The sequence below is a fragment of the Rutidosis leptorrhynchoides genome, chromosome 1 (assembly GCF_046630445.1).
Source record: "Rutidosis leptorrhynchoides isolate AG116_Rl617_1_P2 chromosome 1, CSIRO_AGI_Rlap_v1, whole genome shotgun sequence".
NCBI lineage: Eukaryota > Viridiplantae > Streptophyta > Magnoliopsida > Asterales > Asteraceae > Rutidosis > Rutidosis leptorrhynchoides.
Window position 1 is genome coordinate 495,145,786 of NC_092333.1, and position 6,853 is coordinate 495,152,638.

The window sequence follows — 6,853 nt, forward strand, 5'->3', positions numbered from 1 at the left end:
TCTTCTTACTGCTGATGTGCAGCTTCTGTTTTCTATTTCCCATCGTAAACTAACACCACAACCACCCCTGCTACCCTCACTTGTATTTCTGTCATGAACACCCTCATCCGCCACAATAAACAACCATGTTCATGCTGCAGCCTTCCTGTTTTTCTATTTAAACTCTAAACCGTAAGACTGCTGTGATCTTTCTATTTTGTTCGAGGCTGCTGATATGCTTCTCTTTCCTTCGATTACTTACTGCAGCTGCTATGCTTCGGTAGTCTATTTGAGTAGTCACGATAATAACGATTGGTGACGATAGTGATATGCACATAATGTTAGTGATGATGGATTATAAAGACGATAAATGATTTTATGATAATAATATGGAAGAAAGAGAGTTATGATTGATGAAGACTATGACGTTTAAAAAAAGAAAAGAAAAAGATGAAAGTGATAGTTGTCTACACTTTGATGTTAATCAAAACCAAAGATGAGATTTTTTTGTCTTGGGCTTCCTTTAAACGGACTTCTTAACCGAGTGGGTTTAGATAAAATATATGTTGGGCTTGAAAAACCATTGTTGTGCTGCCATTCTATTTGGGCCGAAAGAATTGGCTAAATATATATGGTATACTATTTTAATTAGAAAAGCAAGGACAGAAGGTTGGTTTGGGGTTTTATTGGGATTACGAGAGGTTACAGGTTCAAGCCTGGGCAGAGTCGTTTATTTCTTTTTAAAGCCTATTAAATTAAGGTAGCATTTCTATTATTTTTATTATTATTATTATTATTCTTATCCTTAACATGACTTTTATTAAAATAATTATTATTAACATTATTTATTAAAATAGAAATTAGATACATAAAAATATTTTTGATACATAATATAAGGATATTAGTATTACATAAATTTTTGAATAAACCTATTAACATTAATTATATAAATATTACATATAGTAAACTATTGATAATTTTTTTACTTATATACATATATTAATATGGCTATATGTATGAATATTAATTATTTTACAAAATAAATATATGTAACATATAATTAAATATATAATATGGGTAAAGTTTATATATGTATATATATACATATATCTTAATTAAAATTGGGCATGAGTATTATAAAATACTTAATAAATAAATACTATATAATTATCAGATGGAATTATGTGATTATATGTTTTAATATATATTACTAATATAGGTTCGTGAATCTGAGGCCAACCCTATACTTGTACAATGACGTCATATGTATTTTTACTACAAAATACAGTATGGTGAGTTTTATTTGCTCCCATTTTAATTGCTTTTGCAATATATATTTTTGGGCTGAGAAAACATGCGTTGCTTTTATAAATGCTTTACGAAATAGTGACAAGTACTTAAAGTATCTTCTACGTTGAGTTGTACCACCCTGCATATCTTCCCTAATAGCTTGGTAACTACTATTTACATGTGGTATTGTAAACGCGAATCCTGTTGATAGATCTATCGGGCATGACAACCCCAACTGGACTTGACGACCAGTATTCAACGGTTGCACAGTACTTCGTTTCGGTGACTACTCTTGGTACAGTGTAGTGAGATTTCATAATAAAGAGAATATGCGACGTTGATTAAATGTTAAGTATGGTTACTAAGTGTTCAACCACTTAGAATATTTTTATTAAAACGTTTGTGTATATGAAATCTTGTGGTCTGTTAAGATATTGAAATGATTGTTATGATAAACCTATGAACTCACCAACCATTTGGTTGACACTTTTAAGCATGTTTATTCTCAGGTACTAAAGAAATCTTCCGTTGTGCATTTGCTCATATTACATGGAGTCATTCATGGCATATTTAAGTCAGTACCTCGCTATGGAACCAAATGTTGAAGACTTCGTCCAGGAGGATTAGGACGGGTCATCACACAAATCATTGATCTTAGCATCCCTCAATTAGTTATGAGACATGTATAAACATGATGTAGACTTGTGGGAACCATGGCTTGGAAACCAGTATGACTAAATGCATAAAATTACAAACCATGGAGCCATGTTGTTGCCCCCATTTTGACGCCAACATGTAGGATAAATAACCATCCATTTCATTTCAGTTAACTACATCATTTTACTCTCTAAACACATACTCAAACACTCTCTCAAACCTCCATTCAATTCAGCAAGTATTGGTCTCATAATCCTAGTTATAATCATCATAACAAAGCTTGATCAAGAACACTTCAAGAATCATTCCAAGTGTACAAGTTTACTTCCAATCTTTCAATCCAACTCCACAACTCTTTAGAATCCATAATCCTACTTTCATATTAGTAGCTTCTCATCTAATAATCAAGGTAAGAATCATATATAAACTTTGGTTCAATTTATATACTTACAACTATCTTAATTTAAGATAGAATTCTTATTCGACTTTTGTTCATTCCATGTTTATACTTCAAGAATTCCAAGCCATCAAGGGTATCTTTGAACTCAAGATATTCTCCTTATTTCTTCAGCAACTTTATTCATTTGATTTGAGGTAGTAACCTTATTCATAATCTTATTCGATTCGTATTCATATAGCTATCTTATTTTGAGTTTATAATTAATAATAACAAGAACATAGTTTAGATTATTTCTAAACTTGTTTGCAAACAAACTTAATCCTTCTAACTTGACTTTTAAAATACTTTAACACATGTATTATGACAGTATGTCATAGATCATCGGGGGCTATTTTGGGTTTAATTTTAAAAACCTATCTTAAAATTTGAATTAAAAGATTTCCTTTGGTAAAAAAACTTATTTTATATGGATATGAAATATATCCAAAATCCATGGTTAAACTCTAAGTGGAAGTATGTTTTTCAAAAGGGTCATCAAGATGTCGTTCTTACGACGGATATGACTATCTTCTCTTATTTGACACCTAAGCTGTATTTTAGACTATAAACCTATACTTTTTCTGTTAAGATTAATAATGTAGAGTTCGATACGAAACCATGGCAACTCAAATCACTCAAAACGGATTTGTAACGAAGAAATTTTTGGTAAAACAAAATTGGATATTTTTCTTAATTTTTAGCTACGGACATGATTCATAAAAATGGATGCTAACCTTATCCTAGCTTACTTACCTTGTATCCTACATGTATTTATACATGTCTTGTTCCCGAACTTATGGAAATACAATTTATAATAGTCGTGATTAAGTTCTACGACAATATATTATAGTCTTAATAAAGATCGTAAGGCACCATATATATATATGACTTGATCACCGTGGATCCGTATACAGCGTTTTGACATATCATTTTGATTTCTTCTATATATATTATTGGAACGAACTATAAGACACCATTGGCAGTAATTTCGAGTTAGCTGTGGGTCGAAGTGGATTCCAAAATATTATATACTTTGAGTTGTGATCGAGCCTGAGACATGTATACAATGGGTCGCGGATTGCTTCAGACAATATACATATTATGTGTCTTATTATATTAAGACAATATATTATATTGTTAGTGAATTCTAACACAATATACGCATTTATATTTATATATATATATATATATATATATATATATATATATATATATATATATATATATTTATACTGTTAGACTATTGGACTACGAAAGTTGGACTACTAACAATGGACAATTAAAATTATCACAAGTATCATAAGTATGGAATATTAATTATATATATATATATATATATATATATATATATATATATATATATATATATATATATATATATATATATATATCTTGACACAAGAATATTATTATTAGGTTCATGAATTTGTCAAAGGCCAAATCTTACCACCATCTATTCGGAAATCATCACAAGTGAGTTATAGTCCCATTTTTACTATCTAAATTATTTTGGGATGAGAATACAAGCAAAATTTATAAATATTTTACAAAATAAGCACAAGTTCATGATACTACATTCTACGATTATTTTGTTATACCGGATATCTGTACTTATTATTATTATGCTTGGTAACCTAAGAATTAGTGAAAAACACTAATTGACGCGAATCCTAAAGGTAGATCTACGGGCACCAACCACCCCCATTTTCGAATAGTGGAAATGCTTTAGTACTTCGAAGAGTTCTTGTCATACATTTGAATAGTGGAATGTATGATGTCAGATATCTTAAGCACTCTATGTTACGGTCGGTTACCAGGCGACTCATCGTATGAATGATTTTTGCAGTTGTAATGATCCTGCGCATTTAATTAAATGAAATCTTGTGGCTTATTAAATATTATGATTATTAAAGTAGAAATTAAACCTATGACTCACCAACATTTTTGTTGACGTTTTAAGCATGTTTATTCTCAGGTGAGTATTAAAAACGCTTCCGCTGTTGTATGCCAATCCAAGGTCAAGATTTGGAGTCGGCATAATTGTTTATATTGTTTAAACTTGCATTCGGAGTGTTTGTTGTAATATATTTGATCATGTTGTAATGGGTTGTGTAAAAACTTATTTATTTGAGGAGATTGTCTTTGATAGATGATGTTGTTGCACGAGGTGTACGAAATACTATTATTTTTATTACGAAATACGATACAAATTACACAAGTTTTAATTATTTATTTACAAATGGGATATACCTAAACCTTGCTACAACACTATAGGCAGTGTACCTAATCGTAGAGTAGTATAGTTTTTAGTAAGTCCGATTCGTTCCACAGGGAGATGACTTATTTTACTATATTTTTAAACAATTATATTTGTACAAAATATATTATATTAATAATATATAAAAGGGGATTTACCGTTTAATGACTGGTTTGTCGATTTTATATTTTAAGTCACAATTAAAACCTAATGCAAAATATAAATGACGATAATTAAAGTAGCGAAAAATAAATGACAATAAATAAATGACGTTAAATAAAATAGCGAGTAAATAAAAGTACGATGAAAAATACAATAAAATAATTATGCTTATTTAAACTTCCGTAATCATGATGTTTGACGTTTTGATTTTAGTTTATTACCATGGGTTAATTGTCTTTTGTCCTGGATTATTCAATATGTCCATCTGGTTTTTGTCCATAACAGTCCATCAGTCATAAATATAAAGTGCGAGTGTCCTCGTCAAATTATCCTTATATCCGAAGTCAAATATTCCAACTAATTGGGGACTTAAACTATAATTACACCAATTTCCTTGTATATAATTCACCCCTGTTTTAATAAGTCCATTGACTATTAATCCATTCCCGTGTCCGGTTAAATTAACGATTATTAGTACTTATAAATATCCCGCCCATCGTGTCCGATAGAGTGTATGTGGTTATTTATAGGTACGTCCAATTGTAAATCTTTATATTAAATTAACGAACTATCATTCAATTAAACAAATATAAAGCCCATTAATAGCCCATAGTCCAATTTTCACAAGTGTCGTTCTTTTGTCCAAACCCCAATTATGGTACAAAGCCCAATTACCCCGTCTCTAATATTTAGTCCAACATCATGATTACTTCGGCTCAAATAAGCATAATAATTACTTAAATACGAGACATTAATTTTAAAAAGGAGAACATAACTTACATTGATTATTTATTGCGTAGTGTTACACGGACAGAGTTCCGACTTTAACACCCGTAAAATAACCTTTACATTACCCAAACTAACTAATATAAACCTAAACTAATATATTATATATATATATATATATATATATATATATATATATATATATATATATATATATATATATATATATATATATATATATATATATATATATCTTAATACAGAGAGATATTGATATATGTTGGTGTAAAGAACTCGGCAGAAGCTCGTGCCTTTTATAGGCATTTTGGGATCTGACTGCTCCACTATCGCGAAGCAAAAGGGCCTTCCAGCTCCGACATCGCGAAGGCACGCCTTCCAGCTCACCAACTTTTGGCCATTTGCTTGTCGACGTTATATTATATAATATAATATATATAATTTTATATAATTATTTATATATTATATTATATTCTTGTGCATAGTTGACTTGTAATTTTTGGTCCGTTGCGTCGCGTGCTGAAAGTTGGTTCATGTCTCGGTTCCCGATTTTCGAACGCCTTTTCGTACGATTTAATATCTTGTACTTTGCGTTTCACAACTTGTACTCTTGTCATTTTTAGACGTTTCTCATCAATAAATTGAACCACTTGAATTGTATCTTGTACATTTGAGTTTTTTGGACGTTTGCATATTCAAATCTTCGTTTTCGCCTTTTGTCTTCGCACTTATTTATTTAAACGAATATTTCTTGAAAATAGAACATTTGCAACTAAAAAATTCACATATTGGAAGAATATTGCGCCTAAATATATGTTCATTTGGAGCACTATCAAATATCTCCACACTTGAACGTTGCTTATCCTCAAGCAATACAGAACTTGAAATTAAAACAAACTTCACTCGAATCACTTTTTTATTCTCTCACTTTATACATCAGTGATTTTGATATGGCGGTATAAACAATGATAGTAACGATGTGGTTTACAGTCCCACATGACTTATTAAAATTTAGATCCTTTAGGAAATTGGATCTTTATGAAAACATTTGATCTTTTGAAAATTCAATCTAGCTTTTACCCTAGATAAGTTTTCTGATTTGATCCACCATCGGTGTTGCAAAATATGTTTGTGGATCAATATTTTGGCTAAAAACTTTTAGGTTCGTGTAATCCACTGCTATCCCTGTATCGGAAAGCACACATCCAGTTTACTTGTTCCGCATATTACCTTTCGGCAAACTACAGCCTGGTTGTAAAGGAAAGTGATGAACAAGAAACTGTTAAGGCAATGTCTAATGACATGCATTTGTTCATGGTCTAAAA